Here is a 24,095-nt window from a genome sequence, read left to right as displayed (position 1 = left end):
AGGAGGGACATCCCCACCAGAGCAAATACACACAAAGGCAGTGTCTGGGGGCCACGATGGGCAGTGACCCTCTCCTGGCTGTGTCCCTGTGTGCCAGGCTCTGGAGTGCCTGCAGACTGTGCACGGCGCTTGTGGCACAGCCGGGACGGAGCGAGAGCCACCACAGCGTGAAAGGATTGGCATCTGCCCAAAGGGCTCTGCTTAATGGGCTGATCCTAGATACATGTATTTGGACAGGGAGCAATCGATATTGCACAGAGCAGCACAGCACATGCATTGTCTGCAGCCAATTATGCAGCTCTCTCTGCTGTGCAATATTCATTTTAATGTTACCCTGAAAGGAGGGAGCACGGCAGGTCAGCCAAGGAGAGTGGCAGCACTGCTGTACAATGCAGCCCTCATTTCTTTGAAAACTCATGTCAATCCAGTGCAAATCCTGTCATCCAGGCCCTTACAGAGCACAGTTCAAGGAAATCCATTAAGCCTTTACCCTGTTCACCGTTGCTGCCGTTTTGTCTTGCCGGTGCCACGCGTGCCTTTTGGGCTCTGCTCCACACACAGCACAGCATATCCCTTCCCAACAGCTCTCAGCAGTAACAGCTCCCCAGGGAAAATCAGGACAGCCACAGGGACTCAGGTCACCCTCCTCTTCCTGACCAAGCCCAGGTTGTTTAGAGAAACATAAATGCCCAAATTAAGCCTGGATACCTGGGGGCCTTAGGCTGTGCCTTGGTAAGTGGATATTGATTCACCCAGCACAGGGCAGCACCATAAGGAAAGTTGTATTATGGGACCAAGAATGCTGCTCTGAGCCAAAGAGCCTGTCCTCAACATAGCACTGCAGTCTGTTGGGTCACAGCATCCTTCATCTCTTTGCACATCAAGTCAAAATCTGTAAAATCCCTCCACAATCCCTTTCTCCCAACCTTCATCTGACTCTTCTTCAAGGCTGAATCTCCCCTCACAGTGCTTGGAACTGAGTCTCATACTACCTGGCCTCTGTTTTAAAGGCTCAAAATGACAAAAGAAAAAAACCCAACACCTAAAGAAAGCAATTATTTTAATTACTCATTTTTGGTACAAAGACCCTCAGTTGTTTGAAGCCCTTGATTCAAGGGTATGGCTATTACAGGCAGCTGACCAGCACAACACATACTGCTGCCATGCCCTCTGCAGTACCCAGAGGTGCTTCTCTATCCAAAAAATAGGAAATTAACATTTTCAAAAGCTTTTGAGTGTTCCCAGGCAGGAAGCATTACAGGAGGCAGCAGAATCAGTATTATTTATATAGATCCCATTATTACAAAGTAGAACTCCACACTGTTACTGTAATAAAGCATTACCCAGGAGGCCACTGAAAAACCTGAATAAAATCCTGTAATACAGGATGAAATAAGAACAAAAAGGAGGCGGCCTTTCAGATGCCTTGATGTTATCCCTTTAAAAGAAGCTGCCTTGACATATGCTGTGCATCACAGGGGACTGGCACGTGAGGAGAGCACTCCACGACAGCCACAGGGCTCCAAAATCCACCTTTCCTTCCCACCTGTAATTTTGAGTTTAATTCTTCCCATTTTGTTTTCCTACTGATGTGAATATGTCTCCTCTGTTGGGGGATTTGGCAGTAAGAAATCCCAGGGGACAGCCCTGGCAGGTACAGCCTGATTTGAAGGCGATACTGAACAATCTTCATGCAGAAGATCCCTAACAGGGACAGATTGAGGCAAATTCCTCCTGAAAGACCAGGCTACTGCTCTGCAGAGCCCCACAAGCTATGATGTGCCCTCTCTTTTCAAGCAACCAGCTACAGAAATGACAGCAGCAGCACGTGCTGCAGAAATAAATATTGCCTGGCTCTGGACCTGGCCCAAAGGATGAGCAGCTCCTACCTGTGCAGCAACCAGGGTTTGTGCTGTGGCTCCAAAGTACCAGTGCTGCTGACTTGGGCACAGCTGCAGGCTTGGCTGGGGGTGGGTTTACACCTATGGACCAGGTGGCTCTTTATTTTTAGGCACAGGCTTCCCAAATGCAGTGCTCTGGGAGGTGGAGACCCCTTCCCTCAGCTCCAGCTGAGCCTTGAGCATCCCTGCAACAGGTGAGGCACACCCGGGGGACAGGGAAAGCCAATATCACTCGTGCTCTCGCTGAGGGAGCTGCAGAGTATTGATACAGAAACCCAAAACCAGGACACTCTGGCCCTGCTATTTGCAGAAGCAATAATCCTCTGTAGGTGCTTAAGGAATACAGAACAAACCACGTGCAGAGTGACCTCATTTCAGATCTGGATCCATTCCAGGACAGTTGTGGACAATTATCAACATCTGGTGATTTGCAGCAGAACTTTGAGCCAGCATCTCCATCATGCCCATGGGAGACCCTGAGGACCCTAAGTGGGCTGCTCCAGTGAGAGGCTGAGCTGGGACTCTGCAGCACCCACAGCCCCAGCCCGTGAGTGCCCTGGCAGTGCCAGCCCAGCCTGGGAAGGGCAGCTGAGCAGGGTCTGCCAGCACTGCCCTCCTGCCTGACACAGGCTGGGGACAGAGCCAGCTGGGACAGGCACAGCCTGACCAAGACAGCCAAATTAAACCCATCCACAAGCACCCACCGAGCTGGGGCCAGCTATAGCTGCTAATTGTCACCAACGAGTTTGCTGTATTTTAACTCTCAGTGTGTTTCACTGCACTGCTGGGACCTTCACCTCTGGCCAGAAACCCTCCCCTTATGACAAGCTCTCATTAAACAAACTCCTAAACAAGCAGATTTGTATTACTTCCCAGCAATCATGTGGAGACCAGGTGCCAAGGAGATCCCTGAGCAGTTCAAGCCAACTATTAACACATTCAAAAAATATAGCAAGATCCACCTGAGGACTATGGCTAAAGCTCAGTATAAACCAATACCTACAAATAAATGGGGTGTTGGGGACAGGTCAGCTAAAGATCAGCTAATCTGCATGTCATCAACCATGGAAAATAAAATGTCAAGTAAACCAGGTGTTTGGGTTGCATCAGTACTTTGACAGAGACCTAAGCTTGAAACAGACTTCCAGGTGCAGCAGCTTTTCAGTTGAAAAGTATTTTATAAAAGAAAAAATGGCACTCAAATTATTTTAAAATTAGTTAGCCGATAGGTACTACACGATAAACAGACACACAGCCAAATGGTTTCTGTCCCTGATCCAAGCCTGTTCAGTACATCACTCAGTTATGTGGGAAATGAACAAAGCCATTGCTGATGCAGTGTGTGCACGGCAGTACTGGGTGCCAGGAACAGCATTAATGATGGGAACAGATCTGGAAAGCCGGGAAATATCCGTTTATTTGAGCAAAGTGCTCTCAATAGCTGCAAATGGCACAGTGCCTGTCTAAGGACCAAGTACACTGGTCATGCTAATCATACAGATAACAGCAATTAAGGAAATGAGGAGGTTTGTACAGAACCAGCCGTACATGAACTCCTCATGTGATGCTGTTACTAAGAGGGGAAAAGCAATCCAGGGCTACATAAATAGGAGATTAACCAGCAAGTAGAGGGAAAGGGTGTTATTTCAGCATCCGGTATCCAAGATACCACTGCTAAATGCTGTGAGCAGCTTTGGTGACCATATTGCAAGGATAGGCCTGAAAATGTGTGGAGGATTCAGACAAGATTCTGAAGTCATATTGGCTCTGGAAAAGTTGCCTCACAGTAATAGGCTTTTGTGGCTCAGGCTCTGCAGCTTTCCCAAGAGGTGGCAGGGATAATTCAGCCCAGTCTGCAATTACCTCTGAGAGGAAGAAAATCTGAGAGCAGGTGGCTCCTGGCCCAGCCAAAATGAACACACTGCAGAAGCAGTAAATGCAGCAAACATTTTAAAGCAGAACCCTGGACTGTGGTCAGCTCCACTCCACTCAAGAGTGAATGGAGAAGCGAGAATGACATGTGGACAAAATGCCAGAGTCAGGAGCCCAAAGCAGAAGGTGCAGGTGGAGTTTGGATGAGCAAAGCAGCCCCCCTTATCTTGGACACACAAGTGAGCAGGGTGTGGGGGTCCTGCAGGTGACAACCCCCTCCCAGTTGTGCTTAATGGCCCTGCCCAGCTGCCCCATCTCTGACCCATGTGTCACACATCCCTTAACAGTATCAAAAATGAGGTTAATGGCAGTGGGAAAAATTCCAAGATGCTCCATGGAGAGTACCTGAGGAGCCAACAGCTCACGCTGCCTGTCAGGGCCCTTTACAGCACAGGACATGGAGATCTTTGGGGTTTATTCCTCATATTGGCACGTGAACAACCTGAGGATGGTTTGTGGCTGCGTTACTGTGCCTTTCCACTGAGACCACTGCAGGATTCAATGAATTTAAAAAATGACAGATGATACCCAGGACAGTGCCTCCAACTGCCTCAGCAGAGCTGCCCAGCAGCCTCACAGCCTCTCCCCAGGTCTGCATGGTTTGCCTGACACCCACAAAGCCACAGCAAAGTCACCAGGAGGGAGGAGCAGGACAACCCCCCTCCCCACTGGCCACCTCTCATCTGCAGAGCTGCAGCTTCTGATGCCAGCCTGAAGGCAGAAATACTCATTTCTGCTCACTGAAGAGTGCACTGGGGTCAGGTTATCATACACAAGAGGAGCTCATCAAGCCTTTGTACCCAGTTATACACAAATGAAGCACCCTCTGCAGTCACACATCTCTTGTGCTTTCCAACCCACCACAAGCACTTCCACCCAAACCTGTGCACAGATTAGCTTGGGGGACTCTGTACATCATCCAGTTAAAAGGAGGGGGGAAAAAACCTGACAAAGCTCCAGAATGATTAAGCAACATTTCACGTGTCAGAACAGCAGATTTAATTCAAGTCTGGAATTTGTTAGAATGCTTTGACTAAAAAGAAATACAGGCTGGCATTATGACAGAATATATTGTAATGGAATCTGCAGCATCAGATTTTTCCAGGCAAAAACTACTTGTTACAATAAATTATCTAAAAAATCAGTATTCATATAAGAATCTGTGTGCATCCACAAAATAGGAGTTGCAAATACATTAGTTTTAAAACAATCTCAGAAAAAACTCATTTCCAGTTAAGTTCCCCCATATTCTGCCCTCTCAAATGACTGCAAAGAGCATCCATACAGTCCCAGAAATCCCATTATCTCCCTGTTCTCGTCATAAATTCAGCAGTGTTTCTTTGATAAATTACATTCTTTTCTATCATATTATTTCAGTAAAAAGTACACATCAGAGCTCTTAATTATAGCCCACACCTGTAAATTGGATTTTTTAGATATATATAATTGGAATATATACATGTGTAGAATATAAATATAGTACATACACGTAGAGATTAGATCAGGATGTTCCATTACCAAAACAGCACTATCATTTCTACAGCTCTAAAAGAGCCTATTGTGATCTGTGATTTATGTGTTTGTGGGAGCTGTGCTTGTCACCCAGAGCTCCATCCCTCCTTCATTCCTCTGGTTAAAATAGATCAGTTTTTTTAGTTTGTCTATGCAATAAGCTATTCTGGAAGAGTTATTCTTGTGTGGATGCCCTCAGTCTGAAATGAAATACTTTATCATTTTGATTTAGCTTTATCCATATGCTCAAAATTCCCCTATTCCACACGAGGAAACCAAAGAATAAACTGAGCAGTAAGTCTGCTTCCAGTCCAAATGTCCTAACACTGGTGTTGGGATGAAAAAGCTCCTCAGTAACAAAGTACCCTCACACACTGGCTGTGTGCACCCTTCCCTGGGAAGGACTGCTCCAGCCAAGAGGAGAGAGGTGCAAGGGAGGAAAGTCTGTACAGACACTGTCACAGGATACAGAACACACCATCGTCCTTCTTGTGTTCATCACATCTGGGAGGCAAATGCTGCACTTGCACCCTTTTGCAGAGCAGCAGCTGAGGCGTGTGTGGGAACACAGAGAATTCTGGTATCCAGGGGATTTGGGACTCTCATCACAGGCTTCCATCCAAAGCCCACAGAAGTTCCAGTGATTTGCCCCGGTGCACTGTGGCAGTGCAGGAAATTAACCCCAAAGTGGCTTAAGTCCAGCTTTGGAACTGGCCTTTGCAATGCTCCCACTTAACACAAAACTGGCTTCTTTAGGAAAAGTGTCGCTACAAGACTTTCATTTTATGTGACTTTACTTCAAATTAGCATACATCAGGTGTGTAGGAAACAAGAAATTAAGGAAAAGCACAGCAAGACCAGCCATGCAGTTTAGATGTATTTTGCAATAGGTGATGGCAGGGTGAGCCCTCAGCCTGCAAAGCAGTGGGGCTGCAGTTCTTGGAGCACATCCCTGAGGTGTGGGCTGGCACAGGGACACTGTGACACGGGACCCTGGCACACTGTGCCTGCCACATCCCCCTCCCCTTGCCAGCGGCACAGAGCCCACAGAGCCACCTTGCCCTGGCAGCAAGGCACAGACTCATCTCCTCTCCATTAGCTGTGGCTTTGGGCAGGCTCACTGCCGGGCTGGGGCAGCACGGGAAGCGAGGCAGAGCCAGCGACCCTGGGACAGAGCAGCACGGGAGACAGGGCTTTGCAGGTGTGGATGGATGGATGGATGGATGGATGGATGGATGGATGGATGGATGGGTGGATGGATGGATGGATGGATGGATGATGGATGGATGATGGATGGATGGATGGATGGATGGATGATGGATGATGGATGGATGGATGGATGGATGGATGGATGGATGGATGGATGGATGGATGGATGGATGGATGGATGGATGATGGATGGATGGATGATGGATGGATGGATGATGGATGGATGGATGATGGATGGATGATGGATGGATGATGGATGGATGGATGATGGATGGATGGATAGATGGATGGATGCATGGATAGATGCATGGATGATGCATGGATGCATGGATGGATGCATGGATGGATGGATGCTCTGGAGGCTGCAGGAGCGTGTCCCGCAGCCTCCCCTGCCCCGGTGAGTCACGGCCCTAGGTAGGTCAGGCTGGAGCCGAGCAGCCCCTAAAGCATCCCCGTGGGAGACAAGCAGCTCATTCACCTCTCTTTTTGCAGCCAGCAGAAATGAAAAACCCAGCCAGGAGCTTTACAGCCTCTTTATTTAAAAGATAAAAATGGAAATAAACTTTAGGATGACGTTAACTAAAACTTTCTAAAATAAAACTTCCATTAAAAGGGGAGGCTGAAAGCAGATATTTCTGAAGCTGCCGCATCCTCCACAGCGCTCGCGCTTTATCGCATCCCGAACCCCCGCCCCCGGAGGAGCCGCTGCCTCCCACCGCTCCAGCCTCGCGTTCCCTGCTCGAGTTAAAATAAAAGGGAAGGAACCCTGCCTGCGAACACAGGCTTGCCCGGAGCCCAAGCTCCCAACGATCAAATCGCTCTGTCAAGTTAATTAGCACATAAATTAAGAAATGCTTTGCTCACAGTAGTACCAGGCACAGCCAGAGCCCTCCTTGACATGGCACAGAAGGAAAGCTGTGGGGATGGAAATGAATGAAGCACCAGGGAACCAGGACACAACTTTCTGTTGTATCTATGGCCTGTGGTGCAGTCTCTCAATAAGAAAAGCAAATTTAAAAATTCACCCTGTTTCTATCATAGCAGCTATTTCTTTCTTGATTATATTTCTGCTTAAAAAGTTAGGACATATTTTCCAAATATTTCTAAAATGAGCATCTAAGCTATGCTTCAACCACCCTCTTTCTGGAGCCAGACCATGGCTGGGAACCACTCTGAAGCTGCACCACCAGGTCAACCCCTCCATCTCAAACCCTGCCACCACACCAGTAGAAATTGGTACATCTACAACCACCTTCCATTCCACATTGTCCCCCTCACACCCAGGCAAGATTTTGGACACTGACAATATCTTATAAATACCTTGGGTTTTTTTAGTTATTTATATTATTTTTATGAAGAACCATGAATTATATACATCACTCAAAGAAACCTGGAAAGCAAGTAGGCCATAATGTCGGTGTTCACAATAGTGAGCAATTCCACTCAGCTGCCCAAAATTTTCTTGAGGTTCTGTCTTACCTGAGGATGGCAGTCACAGAAAAGACTCACAGAAAGTTATTCTTCTGAATGGAGAAAAACAAAACAAAAAAAACCTTACCAGTAATACTGAGCCAGCCTGCCAGAAGAAAATGGAAGACCAAAAAATATGATTAATGATGCCTTAATCTTTTAATGCAATAATTTCTGCCTTCAAGGGACTTCTGGTAAATAGCACAAAAAGTCTCACCAGGAAATTCCCAGACACATTAATCTTGCTGCTGGGCCCTGGCAGATTCTCTGTGCAGCAGATCACAGTCAGGGGCTCCTCAGTGCAGCGAGGGTGTTGTTGGGCCAGCAGACAGACATGAAAAGCTATTTCAGCTCTAAAAGCAGCACAGGTTCAAAGCCTGCTCCAGCTCCTACCACAGGAAACCCCATCTGGAGCTCTGCCACCCCCTTACACACTGTCAGAATCCTGAAATTCCTGTTGTCCCCACGTCAGCAGCTCCTCTGTAGAGCCTGAGGTTATTTCTGGTGCTCCACCATGGCATACTTAGGCCACTCCTGACTCACTACCCCTGTTTGCTCCATGTCAGGACAGCAGAGTTCCTTCAAGTGACTCACATCCTGCGTGACCAAGCCTGTGGTCCATCCTGTGGTCCATGCAGTCACACCTCCCAGTCAGCATGACGAGTGACAACCCACCAGGAGTGTTCCCATCACTCTCCTGCCTTCATCCCTGTGGGGCAAGTAGGCCTGGGGGTAGCAGACACAAGAGAATTGAAAGCTGTCCAAAGCGGGGTGAAGCAGCCCAGAAAGAGTGGGTTCATGTGAGCCCACCATGAACTGTGCTTTGCAGAGCACCTGTTAATTTTAGGAGGAGCATCAAGTGATGCAGCTGAGGGTTGGAAGTGCCAGTCAGAGTGTCACACAAAACACAATGCTTTGTGGAAGGGATCCTGGACAGGGAAGGGAAGGACAGGGATGGAGAGAGAGGATGGGTACATGCACGTAGATAGGTAGGTTTTCTTTTGACACATCTTTGGTCAATAGACACACATAGAAGATTATGTAATTTAATTTATTTAAATCTCCTGATTTGCACACACTTCATCCTCTTCCATCTTGCTTCAGATAGCAGGCCTTAAGGGCATGGATTTGAGGGATTGGGCAGCAGCTTTACAAAACCATTTCCCAGAGATCCTTAGCCCCAAACAGGCAACAACAATCAGGTGAACACTAAACAAACGAGGCACATGTGGGTTTAGCAAACTGAACTCGTGCACATTGGCAAGAATCAGCTGTACAAGAGTTGCCCACGCGAGAAGGGCAGAGATTAAAGGGTAGAACTTTAAGAAGTGCTTCCAGGCATGCAGGTGATCTCACCAGAGATGAGTGACAGCAGTGGACAGGAAGCAGTGGGAGCTGGTACAGCAGCAGGTGAGCTGTGCTCACACCATCAGCCCAGGCAGCACCTGTGAGCTTCCAGGGCAGAACCACACCCTGGTGACAATGGGCACTGGACTGGCAAACCCTGCTCTGAGAACTGCCACCCAGCAGAGAGCTGCTCCTGGAAAACAGCTAAATCTGTCTGCTGCAGATTTCTACTGGCACAAGACCATGGCCAAGTGCCCCAGGACAGGGAAAGGAGGGTCACTGCAGCAGCTTGAAATGCTCTCCAAGCATCCCATTTAAGCCAATAAACTCCACAGTTTTACAATAAGCTACACAGGGAGTTGCATACACATCTTGCATATGTACCTTGGGCACCCCCTGATATCTGCAAAGATTAAGGAGCTTGACTGTCTCACATTCTGAAATCCATAGCATGAACTCAGACCATTGGAAAGATGGCACCTGTGGCATTCTGCTTCTATTGGGGATGCTACCATTTTAATGCAGTTTAAAAATGTGTGTTGCTGTTCCCACCTCCTCCATCTCTCTTCATACTTCCTCACTGCACTTCCCCCAGTCATCTCAGCACATCGACATTCATTCATTCATTCATCATCCTCCCCAAGCTGCCTTTATTGGATCCTGCTTTGTATTTGGTGCCCCCAGACATTTCTCTTTATGCCAAAGAATAACCAGAAAAATAAACCTGTAGAAGAACATAAATTTATCTTTAAAAGTAAAAACACATTACCCTGAGACAGCTTAGCAGTATGTCAGTATCTAACTAAGGAGCATCCTTATTTTCTAACCCTTTTGCTTTATTTGCAAGCCTTTGAAGGCCAGGCTGTGAGATCTGGGGGACAGAAAGGGTGAACAAGCTCAGATGGGCCAAATATCCAGTACCAGAAAGACTCAGAAGTACCTACAAGAACAAGAGATATGCAGGTGAGTGGTAGAAGTGGTTAAGTAGAATAGTCAGCACATAATTATCAGGTGAACATTAAGGGACCAGCACCTGCTCCAGAAGAAAAGACTGTTCTAAGTTCCCAGAGCTCATAAACTCTAAAAGGTTCCACTGATGTAATTTCTCTCCCCTCTCTCTCCTCCCTTTCCTCTCCTGCCCAGTCACGTAAGCAGAGTTTGACAAAATTGCAACTAAAGTTCCAGGCTGCCGGCTGTGGCTGCTGAAACTTCCCCTCCGTGCTCATTTGCACAGGGCTTTAGCAGACTGCAGAGTGCCATCTAGACGGAGGAAGGAGGATGTGCTCGAGTCAGCCAGCTGGAGGTAATGCATCCTTCAGGGGTGCATCACTGAATGCCTACAAGATGCTTTGCAGAACAGCTCTTTGCACACTGCAGATTGTTTTTTGTGGCAATTTTTTTAAAGTACTCAAATCCTCCCGTGGCTGAATGAGCAATGGTCTCAAATGGTTTGTGGGATGAGACGAGAGCACTTTTAGTTTATATAGCGTTTGAATATTTATGCATTCTCATAGAGAAACATTTTAGCTCCTTATTTTTTCCAGGCTATTTAAGGTTCAGATGACCACTGAATCAGGACAATTTTTAATGCTGGGCTTCCAGACAGAGTCTCATTAAAGGGGATGTGGACCTGAATGAGGCGTTGTGGTCAAATTAATGAATATTTTTACATATGTGCAAATATTTGCCTATCGAGAGGTATTGGAAGGCATAGACTCCAATGAGCTGTGGATTTTTAGTGACAGGGTAAAAATCTTACCTATGTGATAAGTGGAAAAATATTAATCTGAGATGACCATAGAGATGTGGTGGGCAGCAGTTGCTGCAGCAGAAGAGGTCTGCTCCAAGGGACGGTGTTCCCACAAACCTACAGTAAGAAACCAAACCACATCAACGCCAAATTTCTGCTCTCCTGTGTCAAGAAAACATCATTCTCATTTCTGTAATGGTATGAAAAGTGCAGGAAAGTGTCTCCTAAGCTCATACATTTCCCTTATACCCAGCTGTGCATGATCACTGCCAATCCCAACCACCCCCACAGAACACCAGCAGCTCCATAGCCCTTCACAAACAGTGCTGAAATGTAGTGACATCCTAAATGTGCTTGTGCAAGACTGAGATGTGCCTTTGCTGCCCAGGACAGCCCTTCTGGTTTAGATTAGCCTGAGGACAAGCCAGTGCTTGTGGAGATTATCAAGGAGGATGAAGTCCCCACGGACCTGCTCGGGCTAGAAAGCAGGTCCTGCTGCTCCATCACCTTTGTTAAATCCAGCATGGAAATCACTCCACTGCACCTTCCTGCCTGCCCTTGCCCAAGCTCACACAATAACCTCAGGAAATATTCAGCAGAAGGCTGAGCTGGGGACACAGCAAGCAGAATAAATGTGTTCACCTTCCTCCTGTCAAAACCAGACCTGACAAATTCACCATCTGAACTAAGCAGAGCTGAAACAGACCCATGAAATGGTTTGGGTGAGAGGGAACATTAAAGATCACCTCATTCCAATCCCCCTGCCATGGGCAGGGACACCTTCCACCATCCCAGGTTGTGCCAGGCCCCATCTAACCTGACCCTGAGCACTTCCAGGGATCCAGGGACAGCCACAGCTTCTCTGGGCACCCTGTGCCAGGGCCTGCCCACCCTCACAGCAACAACAGCCAAAGAATGCCTCGTATCAAGAGTCCAGATCTAAGAGACAGCAGCACAAAGCTGCCCTCACAAGCACAATCATTTCTTTGGGAGTTATAAAACCAGGCACTAGCACAGCAATGTAATAAATAATAGAGCTTGGTGAATAATGCAAATAAAACATTTTCTCTTCCTATTTTTCATGTTTCTAAATATATTTTCCTCTGTTGCTGTCAGGCCTATTCTGCTTTGCCTTTTACAAACCTTTATACAGAGCAGGAAAAAAATTGCAAAGGATTTGGGAGAGAAACAACGGGGCTGCTGTCACCCCTGCCTTGTTCCCCCTTCTTCTGCCTTGTTCCCCCTTCCTCTGCCACACTCTGTCAGGACCAGGAAGCCGGGGGCTGGATTTAGATTCGGCAGGAAGGCTTTCCCAGCCTGTAATTATGCTGACAGCTCCACGAAAGCTTTACTTTGGGTCTAATTAAAACTAATTAGATTGGAAAACAAACAGAACTTGGTTCTTTCCAGTATGATAGACCCTTTACACATGTGCAAACCAAAAAGGTGAAAGCAAAAAAAAAGAGATGGAAATTCAAGGAGGAAAGAAAAAAAAGTAAAAAAGAGGTCAGTGTCCAGCATTTTGAGTCAGGGCATGCAGCCCTTCATGAGCATCACATTTGGAGATGCTGGGATGGTGGCCAGAGGGACAGAGCCTGACTTAGAGTTTCTTACCCACTGGTTAGGGGCCACTTGCACATTGCTTCCCAGTACACTGTGGTTAATGCTGTGAAGCAGGAGGGAAATTCAGCCTTTCAGAGTCTGATGGCTGAGAGATGAGGCAGGAGGAGAGGCAGCACACACAAGTTCTTGGGGTGAAGGGCTGCACTCCCACATCTGCAGGAGAGAATGCACAACCTGAGCTTGCCTCGGTCAACATGAATGTCACCTTAGTTTGTGTACTGAATACCTAATGTCGGTGCAGAAAAGGACACTAAAGCAGAGTTTCTCAAAAAGACACTCACAGGAGCCGCACCAGACACCAGCAGATGAAGTTCAAAGCAAAGGGGCAGGCTCCCACCTGGTGCAAATGGATTTCCCTTTCCCTAGAGAGACACAGACAATAAATGCAGTTCATTCACTCTTTTCACAGACTCTTTTCTCACATTAAGAGCAGAAGATGATGAGAGTGTGTGAGCTGATCTGCAGTAAAAATCCATCCTTCGGCAGCTGAGCCCAGCACAGCTGCTGGAGTGCCAGTGCCCTCTCCTGTTCAGTGTGCACCAGCTTTCCCTGCTCGTTCCACAGCACGTCTGCATGCCTTCAGAGGCTGGGGAAACATTCCCAGCCTGACTTACTCTAACAGCCCATTAAAAATGGTGTTTATAAGGTTAAGGGAAACGTAAAAATGCTGCAGAACTTCTGTGGGTGCTGTGTCCTCTTTGCTCCCCAGGAGAGTTATTGCTTGCATCAGGCCATTTAGGAAGAAACAATCCTCAAGCTATCCCATGTCATTATGTACAGCAGGTTGACATCGTCTTTCCAGAGCACATCTTCAGTGACATTCACTTTTATCTGTGTGGCTGTAACTTGAACTCCAGCCACTGCCAAATGTATTCACAAAGTCACAGAGCAGGAAACCAAAGCCAGAGGGAGTCATCAGGGGTCTGACACTGGGGTTTATCCTCCCACCCTACCTGGACAGATTTCCAGACTTTTCACACTGTCATGTAATTATAGCAGCACAGATTTATCCTCATTTTACCACAGTATTAAAAGCAGTGGTGATGCTACAAAGTGTTTCCAAACAGCTCTCCTCTCAGCCCAAGGATTTCTGAAGGGGAGCTGTGATGGAGTTTTCTGGTCTGATATTATTTATTATGCATCCTAAAACAGCTGAAATAATTAAAAGAATGTGTAGCAAACCTTTTCACTGTTGGAAAGTGTGAATATTCCCAGGGCCATGGTCCCTCAGATGCCTTTAGAATTATTATTGATGTGTCAAAAGAGGGAACATTTTTTCCTCCTTCTGAATCACCACTGCCTGGAGCCATGTTGTAATGTGGGAATTCCAGCCACCAGGCTACTACAATGAATGAAGGTCTCCAGCTCCCATCCTTGGCAGAACTCACTCACACTTAATGACACATGGCAACACCCTTAATGGCTTAAAACTAAGACAAAAATCTCGCAAGGATCCTCAGCTGAGCAAGGTTTCTGGCAACATCACTGCAAACTGAGCGGTGAAGGCCCCCCATTCAAACAGCATTCCCCAGCTCCTGACCTGTCTGTGTAACCCCAGCAATTTCTTTTCCTCCTGCCTCCCCTCAGTGCCACAGGGCTCACACAACCTCATTTCCCCAGGGGACAGGGCCACCCAACAGCTCAGGGAGAAGGAGGTGACACACAAACAGCCCTACCCAGGTCAGGGTACAGACAGCCCTGATCAGCTGGATACATGGAGAGCAAAAAAACCCCAAATTAAGCAGAGTAGGAACATGTTTAGCACATCTCCGCTTTAGGAAGCTTACAAGCACCCTTGTGCAGGAAGTTGGAGCTTTTTGAGACCATGCTGGCAGAGCACAGCTGTCACCAGCACCAAGAGAAATTGCTCTACAGGGAGCCAGGGTGGACAGTACCTCCTGGCAAAGTCAGGCTCTCCTCCTGGGGATGCTGGGCCATTGAAAGCTAAACTGCTCTAACTGGAGCAATACCAGTTTGCCCAACTGAAAACCAGGGCTCAGATGAGCTGGCAGAAACAGCTCACCTGTAAAGTGATCTTGTGCCCCTCTCAGTTATTCTCACCAGCACCAGCATCAACCAGCAATGGATGACAAGAGCAGGGCTTCTGTGATCATAAATGGACAACCTGACATGATCTGTTCTTTGATTTCCTCTGTTTTTCTCCAACTAAAATTAAGAAGGTCAGACAAAATTTCATACTAAAATATTGCCTAGGATGTTGGTGCCACTATATTTATACAGTATCTCTCACCTTAAAGGATGTATTAACCTGTACAGTAGCTTAAATTAATTCTGCTTTGTGTTCTGGCAGACAGAAACAGCAAATACAGCTGCTCTGCTGTCAGCTGCCAAGTCTCCTGCCACTATCCTTCTATAAACCTATTTGCTGGCAGCTCCTGGTGGGAGCAGAGACCTGGTGTGGAGTTCACAGGGGTCACAGAAGAGCAAGGCCACACTGCAGCCCCTGGGTGTTACCAGGGTGACACCACAGAGCCTTGCTCCAGCCAAAGAGCAAAGCTCAGAGCACAGAGCACCTGTGTGAGGGCCTCGGTGGTCACACGTGGGGGTACCCACAGCTCCTCACATGCAGATTTGGACACCTCTAACTTCCTTTTTCTGCAGCTTAGATCTATGAAAGGAAATTAATCTGTCTCACTTTGGATGCTCACACAAAACCCATCAGTATTCCAGGGTTTTCCCAATGATGATTTTGGGTTTTGTCAGTCCTTTACATAACATATGCTCACATTGCAATAATTAGGACAAGATCTGGAACTTGCTGAAAGCCAGCTGGGAAATGGAGATTTATCCAAGAGCAAGTTTTGGGGCTCTTACAAAACAGGGGAGATGTTGCACCAAAGCAAACTGAAAGTTTAGAAGACACTAAAGTTGTTTCCACAGCACAAACTGTATTGGTAGGAGTCTAAAATGAGTTCTATGCAATGACTTGTGGCTGTTACTCCAAACTCCCAGTTTATAGGAGCCCATTATACCACTCTGAGGAAAAGCCTATCAAGGGACTTCATGTTCACCATCTGTGGATGCCAGGCAGACATGCAAGCAGGAAGCAATGCCCCATATTTCTGAGCAAATCAGTCCCAAAGTAAAATATGAAGGGAAAGCCATGCATCCAGGAGCCTACCTGTGCTGAAATGCACCTTCATCAGGCCAATGATGGCCAGTTTCTGGCCAATTTCATCAGTGAAATCATCTCCTTTATGTCAAAACCATCAGGTTTGGGGTCATCTGGCCTGAAGCAACAGCAGCAGAGCTGGAACTTCCCGGAGCTGGTTCATGAGGTGTGGGTATCCCCTCCTACCGCAGGGCACCAGCCAGGTTAACCCAGGGAGGACAGAGCTGTCCTCCAGGAGGTGACACGCACCAGGACACCCCAGGTGGCCATGTCCTCTGCAGCTGAGGCTCCTGCTGTGCCTCCACATCAGACAGCAGAGCAAATCCAGCACAGGCTCTGTAGCAAGTCACCCCACAACTCTGCTCCAAGCTCTGCATGGCTGCTAAGGGAAGCTGCTTTCCTTTCTGTGGGACACAAACATTAATTAATCAATGACTTTAAAGCCATTTATGGCACTAAAGGTCTCTCCTAAAATTTCTGGTTATAGTTGCCTGTACCTAGCAAGCTGCTTTTCTCTCTGCTGCTATTCAATGTTTTTCTTCCCTCTCTTCTGTAATGAGCTTTGAGGTCCATGTGCTCAGGGTGAATTTAGGCAATAATTACTCCTGTGAAATGTCACCACACAGAAGAAGGACTTGCTGAGGTACAATGTCACCACTGCAGGGACACCATCATTCCTCACAGTCCCTATCCAGAAAGCCTCCTCAGTGAAGCACTCACTTGTTTTGTGGCCCAAAAGCTTCACTTCAAGGTATAACATAACTATAAATAAAGACACAATGTACAATACTTGTGATAACCAAATTGTTTTCATAAAAAATTGCTAGCAGCCTCTGAAATCTCTTAAATACCCAAAAGTAGAAAGCATTTAATTGCACTCTGAGTCACTGATGGATTTTGGTCCATCTGTAATACTTAAACTGAGTAGTTATCTCCCATAGCTGCATCCATATTAAAAAATAAGAAAAAAAGTCAAGTCCCAAGAACACTGAAATCAATACAGCTTTAAATGTCCTCATTTGAGATGAATCTAAAACCCTCACACATTAAAGAGTGCCAGCTCAACATTTTTCTAGGAACTGAATCACCTTCCTACCAGCCCCATAAGACTCCAAAGAGTGTTTCAGTAAGTGGAAAATGTCCAAGAAGCCTTAAAAAATAGGGAAGAAACTCAGGGTGGCAACAATGAGTAATTTCTGCCATCTACTTCCAAAGGTAAGGGAAAAATAGGGGCTATCCAAAAAAAAATTCAGGGAACCATCCACTGAAGGGCTCCTTGGTGTGCCCTTCTTCTGCTTTCTTTCAAAGGGAAGAATATCTTCTTTCAACTTCACATAATTTTAAAACATGAAAAAATATAAAACGAAACCAAAGCAGTGTAGCAAGTCAGTTAAGTAAGTACTGGCATTTACTAATATTTATTGTTTGCAAGTAAATAGTGAATCTTAAAGCCTTGGTGTAAAACCAAGTAGCTCTAAATCTACTGCACTGCACGCAGCACTACAAGTCACTCATGCGGACTCCAGTATTATTTTGCATGTTTTAAGTCATGTCTCCACTCCTGAGCACACTCTAAGGTTTGACCAGCCCTAGTTGTAGCAGCTGAGTAAAGAACTGATTTGTAAGAAATGGAGGAGGGAAAGCTACCTGCATGGACTAATAACTTTATAAGGCTTCTCAAAAGAACATTGGAAACTATAGATCTTCTAATATCTGATCTATCCATTCATTCTGATTTATTCTACAGCCACAGCACATGAAAAATATGTCAGAATCTGTGCTCTAAGTTGCTGAAATTTATCAAAATCAATAGGAAACCTGGAACAAAGCATAGCTCCCATTGAGATGAAAACACCTAATTCCTGCTGGCCCTTTTGTGGACTTTGTCTCAAAACTGTACATTATGGACTATGTAATATAGATAATAGAAAGAGATCATTTCAACACAGATTTATTTAAAACAATGAAAAAACTAGAGGATATGAGGAAAGGGAAGAATGGCAGAAAAGGTGAGGTACTGCTGAGTGAAAGCTGAGTAAAGAGGTACCACAGGGGGGCACAAGGGGGAAACGATTTGCCAGAATAAGATGCTGATCCACAGCTTTGGTTCTGCTTACATAAATGGTTGAAAATAACCATTTAACAGGTTAAAAAATGTACTTGTTTGTGTTTCCTGCTCTGAAGTCCACATGCCTCTCAAAGGCTATTCCTTCCATCAGAAGGGTCACAATAATACAGCGGTGCTATTCATCGGGATTACTCAGTGCCTGGTTCATCCACACCACGGGTGGCAAGCAGCCCTGGCAGCCCCTCACCTGGCTCCAGGACAGTCGGGAGGGATTTCACACTGTATGTAAATTTATTTAACCAGGAATTTAAGCTCAGAGCTTTACCTCACCAAGGTAAGCTCAGGGAAAATCCATGTGGTGACAGCACACTCAGCCAGGCTCCAGTTTGCTGCAAAAAAGTGAGTCCTGTTTCCTGGGCTTCACAAATATGGAATCTGTAGAAATAGTCTGTAAAACGGAATTTCAGTTACACCTGAGCTGGAACTATTAAAAAAAATTCCTTTTGCTTTGAAGTCCTTGATGCAGGGCCAGAGCCATTAGTGCAGATTCAAGCTCAGGAGTGATTTTGGTTTGAGGTGAACATCTGTTCCCTCCCTGTGCCCCTCAGGCTGGGCAGGAGCCAGCCTGGCTTTGGCTCATGTTCTCTCTAAGCGTGTGTAAAAACTCCTTGCAGTGGCAGACCAGACCTGTTTAACACAGAAGCAAAGGTGGCAGCTCAGCCCAGGTGGAACACACGCCACAAGTTTGCCTCAGAGGGGCTTCACTCAGAGTCACCATGGCTGTCTCTGTCCCGTTCCTCACACGCTGGCAGCCTGCACAGAACCTTTAAACAACAACTGAGCCCAGCTGCCCCACCAGGGCTGAGCCCAGGGCTTCACTCAGAGTCACCATGGCTGTCTCTGTCCCGTTCCTCACACGCTGGCAGCCTGCACAGAACCTTTAAACAACAACCGAGCCCAGCTGCCCTGCCAGGGCTGAGCCCAGGGCTTCACTCAGAGTCACCATGGCTGTCTCTGTCCCGTTCCTCACACGCTGGCAGCCTGCACAGAACCTTTAAACAACAACCGAGCCCAGCTGCCCCGCCAGGGCTGAGCCCAGGGCTCCCACCAGCCCCGGCACAGTCACTGCACCTGCAGCACCCACAGGGAGCCCTGGCAGTGCCAGAAACCAAACCCTGTGTCCCCCACACCACACTGACTGGGCTCCTCTGCACTCCTTCACTTCCTCCTTGGAATAAAACACTGTACTAAGGTGGTACATCCATGTCTAACCCTAAAATGTGGCTCAGGCCTGGCAGCTGTGGTGAGCCCCGGCCTGGCTGCCATGAACCAACCCTTCAGGAGCAAACCCTGCAGAGCAGGCTGTGCACGGCGGGATAAGGCTGTGGGACACTGGGATAAGGCTGTGGGACACTGGGATAAGGCTGGGGACACTGGGATAAGGCTGGGGACACTGTGATAAGGCTGTGGGACAGAGTGATAAGGCCGTGGCTGGCCGTGGCCAGCACCGAGGCTCTGCTGGCTCACACCCTAGATGGCAGCAGCACCCAAGGAATGGGCTGGGAAACCCAAACCTGCCCATGCCTGATGGGGTTTCACATTCACATAAATCCCATCTGAAGGCTTTCACCTAAAAAGAAATTCTGGAAACCTGAACAAAAGGAGCACGATGTGAACACAAAGTGTTTCTGGAGGCTGGGATCCGAGGTGTCAGATTCCCTCATGCCAGCATGGCAAGGACAGAGCTGGTTCTGCCAGGCAGCCTGCAAAGATCACAGGGACATCACAGGGACAGTCTGCTCTTTTCTGTCACCAACACACTTTTCTGGCACAGTAATGGCAACAAACTTGTTGTGAAGGGGTAACTGGGAGGGCTGAACCACTGGGAAGGGATGACACCCTCAGCATGTGGAAACCTTGGCCTATTTCTCTGTGTAATCCTAAATCATACTCTCACCTTACAATAATTGTACTCATTTCAGTACTGGTGCACCTCTTGCCCAGCTCCCTGATGGTTTCTCAATGCCCAGAGAAGAGGACAGTCCCAGCCCAGGAGCACAGAGCTGGCACAGGGCACACAGGGGAGATGGCTGTGTGGGACAGTGCTGGACAGCAGAAGCTGCAGGGACATTCCTGTTGCATCCTCCCAGGAGCAGTGGATACACACCCTATCGGGATTTTTCCAGTACCATGGGGTAGAAGGTGATGCTAGGTGCCATTCCCATGCTGACACACAGGACAGGCACTGCACAGCACCCACTTCACTCTGCAAGGTGTCGGAGACCTTCAGAGTCCAGAAGAGTCAGCTCACACCAGATTCTTTTCTCCTTGCCCATACCTCTGCTCTCCAATGCTCCTGCAAACTCCGCAGTACTGCAGTCAGGGCTGCTCTATCCCACCCCTCATTCTGAAGAAACATTAATATTTATCATCAATGATTATTGATTTTATTTTTCCATCTTCCCTTTCTTAAGCACATCCTTTATGGAAACAGACTTGAGAGAGAAGAAAAGAGAGCAAATAATGTTTAATTTGCAATGTATTACCAGCTTCATGATGTGAAATGCTAAGCCTGGACTTTTCCACATGGATTAAGTGTCACTGTGGCAGATAATGGACACAATACAAAAACAGAATGAGATACAAGTAGCAGAAGTGGGAGAGTATCACTCCATCCACTGCCTCATGCACCTCCCTGCAGCAACCAAGGCACCAGCCTGAGCCTCACCCTGCTGGGCTGGGCAGTGCCACCAAATACCTGATTTTTACCAAATACCTCAAAAGCATCTTGGCCATCTTGTCACTGCATTTCACTGCTGCCTGACAAAAGTTTGCTTTGGGCTAGATATTCAAGAGCTACTCTTGTATAATAAAGTCATTATTATGGAGATTACACCAACTCTATATGTTTGAAAGTTTCAATGCAAGAAACACACAGGATTAACAAAAGTGACAGTCTCAGCTCCAAGGGCCTGCAAAGTTGCCTTCAGCCACTGAAAAAGTAGGCAAAGCAGGCTGTCAGGATGGGTTTTGATCTTCATAAAGGCGAGATGACAGCACACTGTGCTTCTAAGGATACAAACACAGCTAGTAAATTCAAGATTTTCTGTTGCACAGTTCTGTTCATCTGATAATCTTAGGAGTTCATCAGCTAAAAAAAGCATTGATTTCCCACCAGTCACAGGAGCAGGCAAATGCACTGTTAGGAAGCAAACCCACAGGGAAGGGATGCAGCACTGCCATCACACAGGGCAGAGCATCTCTAGGCACAACCTGCTGGATGCCACATTCCAAAAGAAAATCTGGGCTAATACACAAGGAGCAAAACTGAACTCTGTGAGAGCCAGGACTCCTTCCCCAAACCTCGGGCTGCCCATACCACTTTGCCTTTGCCTGCTAATACGGGGACAAATGCTTCTTTTCAAAAATATTTAGGCAGTAGCTGGATTGCTGCTACATTATAGGCATGCTCTAGAGTGAGACTTCAAAAAAAAACAGGGGCTCCACCACCACATGGGACTGACAGGACATGAGATCTCTATCTGCACCCTGCAAAGATCAGTGAGCTGCAGCACAGCCACCACTGGCAGGTTCACCCTCTTCTTTCCTGGAGGCTCCAGCATGGGAAGAAGCTCCTCCAGCTCATTCCCAAGCAGTGGAAATTGGCAAGGCTCCATAAGGCAGCTGAAGATCTGGCTCCACTTGATAGTTTTATCTGAGATCATGATGAGCTTGACTAGAGGGTGCCAGCTGGATTGCTCTGGGGAACCTTATTTATAGATAACACTTGAAAGGGCAAACTCAAGGTGATGGCCCCTGGTGGCCCTTTTTTGTATTCCTTCAAGAGATCCTTATTCACACCTACTCAAGTGCTTGCCAGGCAGGTTGCAAAGGCAGCAGATGAGATCCCCTGGTACTCTGTGCTTTCTCCAGCCTCCTGGCAGGAGCACTGCTGCCATCTTGCCCTACACCACAGGCCATGGACAGCTGACACGTAGCTGAACATTCTTCAGACCAAACCTTCATTTTTGTGGTCAGAGCAGCTTGGGATTCTTTTCTCAAAGCAATGAGATTCTCAGTGCAGCAACAGATCACCACCTTTTACAGCCATCCCCTGCTTGCCTCCGAGCACAGCACTTGTTACTTGACTCTGGGCATTTTGTTTCACAAAGAACATTGCAAAATCACTAGCAAGAATCACCTGAGGAATTGTTTGCTGAAGGACTGGTTTTCAAAGGGGTAAAAGGACTAGGCATAGCATCAAAATAATCCCAAGGGCTCTTTGCATTGCTTTAAAAAACTTGGGAGATATTTTAAAGATCAGCTTCACTCCCATGAAATCCCCTGTGGCAGAGATGCCTCCACTGAGCCTAAACCATGAACCAAAGCCATAAGCTTCAAAAGGAGAAAGGATTCCCTCCATACCATTGCTTCAAGGCTTTTTTTGGGAACTTAGGCCACTTGGCTTTGCATAGCTCTAAGTTATACTGCACATGAACCATTGTAAAAATGACTTTTTGAAGTCACCCAAACCATCCATTGATAACTACAGCCAACGCTGAACCAGGGCCAGGAGGAATACAAAACGACCCCAACCTAAACCCAGAGCTATTGCAGCTGAGGGCAATGAGAGCCCACAGGAAAATTCCCTTCACCTTCCAACACTCCTGTACCACCTCTTGCACATCACTTGTTCCTTCTATTTTTCAGCATCTCTTGCTGACCATCTGTGCATAGTCTGGGCTCACTCAGGTATTGGAACGACTTCAAAAGATCTGAATTTCTGGAGATTTTAGGCTGAAACAGAATAACTAATCCAGGGTCTACTTTTCAGGCAATATCCCAGGTTTATGCAAAACAATTTCAAGAAGCCAACAGCCTACTTGGTGCTTTCCTGAGACACTGTCCAATAAGTAGAAAGTTTTAGACCTTTATAATAGGTATAAATTCAGAGTTAAGGTATCTCAATAAGTCATAGAAGAAATGGACATAACAACACCTAAAGCCTTAACTGATTATGTGTCTAATCCTCAGTGTTCTGCCCTTTCCCCTGTATCAAATCGCATCAGAAGGCACATTAACAGAATCCAACATCTACAACGTTTCACTCCCCAGTTCACTGTATTAGTTTCCAACCTGCCAGAACATGAATGAGGAGGGGGCTTGGCCTTAATACAGAACCACTGAGAAACATTTAATTGGAATTTCAGCCCTTAGAAAATGGCATTTTCATGCCTTTATCAAAACCAGCCTCTGGCAGATACTCTTCCTTTGGAGGTGATGATTCCATCAGGTGACACAAACTGTCAGCACACACCTGCACCTTCACAATCCAGCCCAAATCCACCCAGTTACTTCAAAGCTCATAAAACGTGCAAAATGGAGACAAGAAATCCATGTAGTCAAATTTGGGATTGGTTTCTGCTTTGAAGGGCTGCCTATACTTATGAGCAGTAATTTTGATGACAACCTTTAAGGTTCCAGAGGAGCATGTGCCTCAGGAAAGGAAAACTCGTTCTTGTCAGTGGTCAGTGTCTTTGAGCAGCAGGTATGGCTTGGCAGCAAGGACAGCAGTGCCTTTTACCCCCTCACTGATAAAACTGTGTTGAGAACATCAGGACAGAGCAAATCTTAGACTAATTCAGGTAGACAGGCAGTCTGGGAGGTTACCTGCTCCAATCTCTGCCCAAAGCAGGTCCAAGAACAGGATGGAGGCTGCAGTATCTTCAGGGCTGGAAGCCCCACAACCTGCAGGCAATCCAACATTATGTTAACTTGGAAAAACCACCACAAATTATGTGAAAACACTTACCAGAAACACCTGGACCTTCAGACAGGCTGTGTTCAGCACAGGGAGGAGGTTCTTGGGTATGGTCACACACAGGAGGAAGAAAACCAGATGCAGACAAGGCTTGTGAGTTGACCAGGAAAGATCAGGTCAGCCTGGAAACTTACTCTGAGGGAACTTTTAGGTCTTCTGTTGAAGGTATTAAAGACCCAGTCGTTGGGATTTAAGTATGTTGAACCCATTTTTCTGGAAATTTTCTACACAGGACAAATGAACTCATATTTTAAGATTTGTATCTAAGCCTAAGGAATTCTGAATTCTGGCAAGACTACATCAGAAGCTGTAAGCAGATGCAAGCAAAT

General features: G+C 46.8%; 1 long non-coding RNA gene across 1 annotated transcript; it reads right to left on the bottom strand.

The window, feature by feature from the left end:
- Nucleotides 1–6,966: 6,966 nt before the first annotated feature.
- LOC131584687 (uncharacterized) lies at nucleotides 6,967–23,974 on the bottom strand. Its single transcript, XR_009278783.1, has 3 exons — nucleotides 23,616–23,974; nucleotides 11,131–11,238; nucleotides 6,967–8,750 (listed from the first exon to the last, which is right to left on the bottom strand). It is a non-coding gene; the product is annotated as an uncharacterized LOC131584687 (long non-coding RNA).
- Nucleotides 23,975–24,095: the final 121 nt, after the last annotated feature.

The sequence above is a fragment of the Poecile atricapillus genome, chromosome 14, assembly GCF_030490865.1.
Source record: "Poecile atricapillus isolate bPoeAtr1 chromosome 14, bPoeAtr1.hap1, whole genome shotgun sequence".
In the NCBI taxonomy this organism is placed as follows: domain Eukaryota; kingdom Metazoa; phylum Chordata; class Aves; order Passeriformes; family Paridae; genus Poecile; species Poecile atricapillus.
Note: the sequence above shows the minus strand (reverse complement) of the source record. Positions and strands in the feature narration are given on the sequence as shown.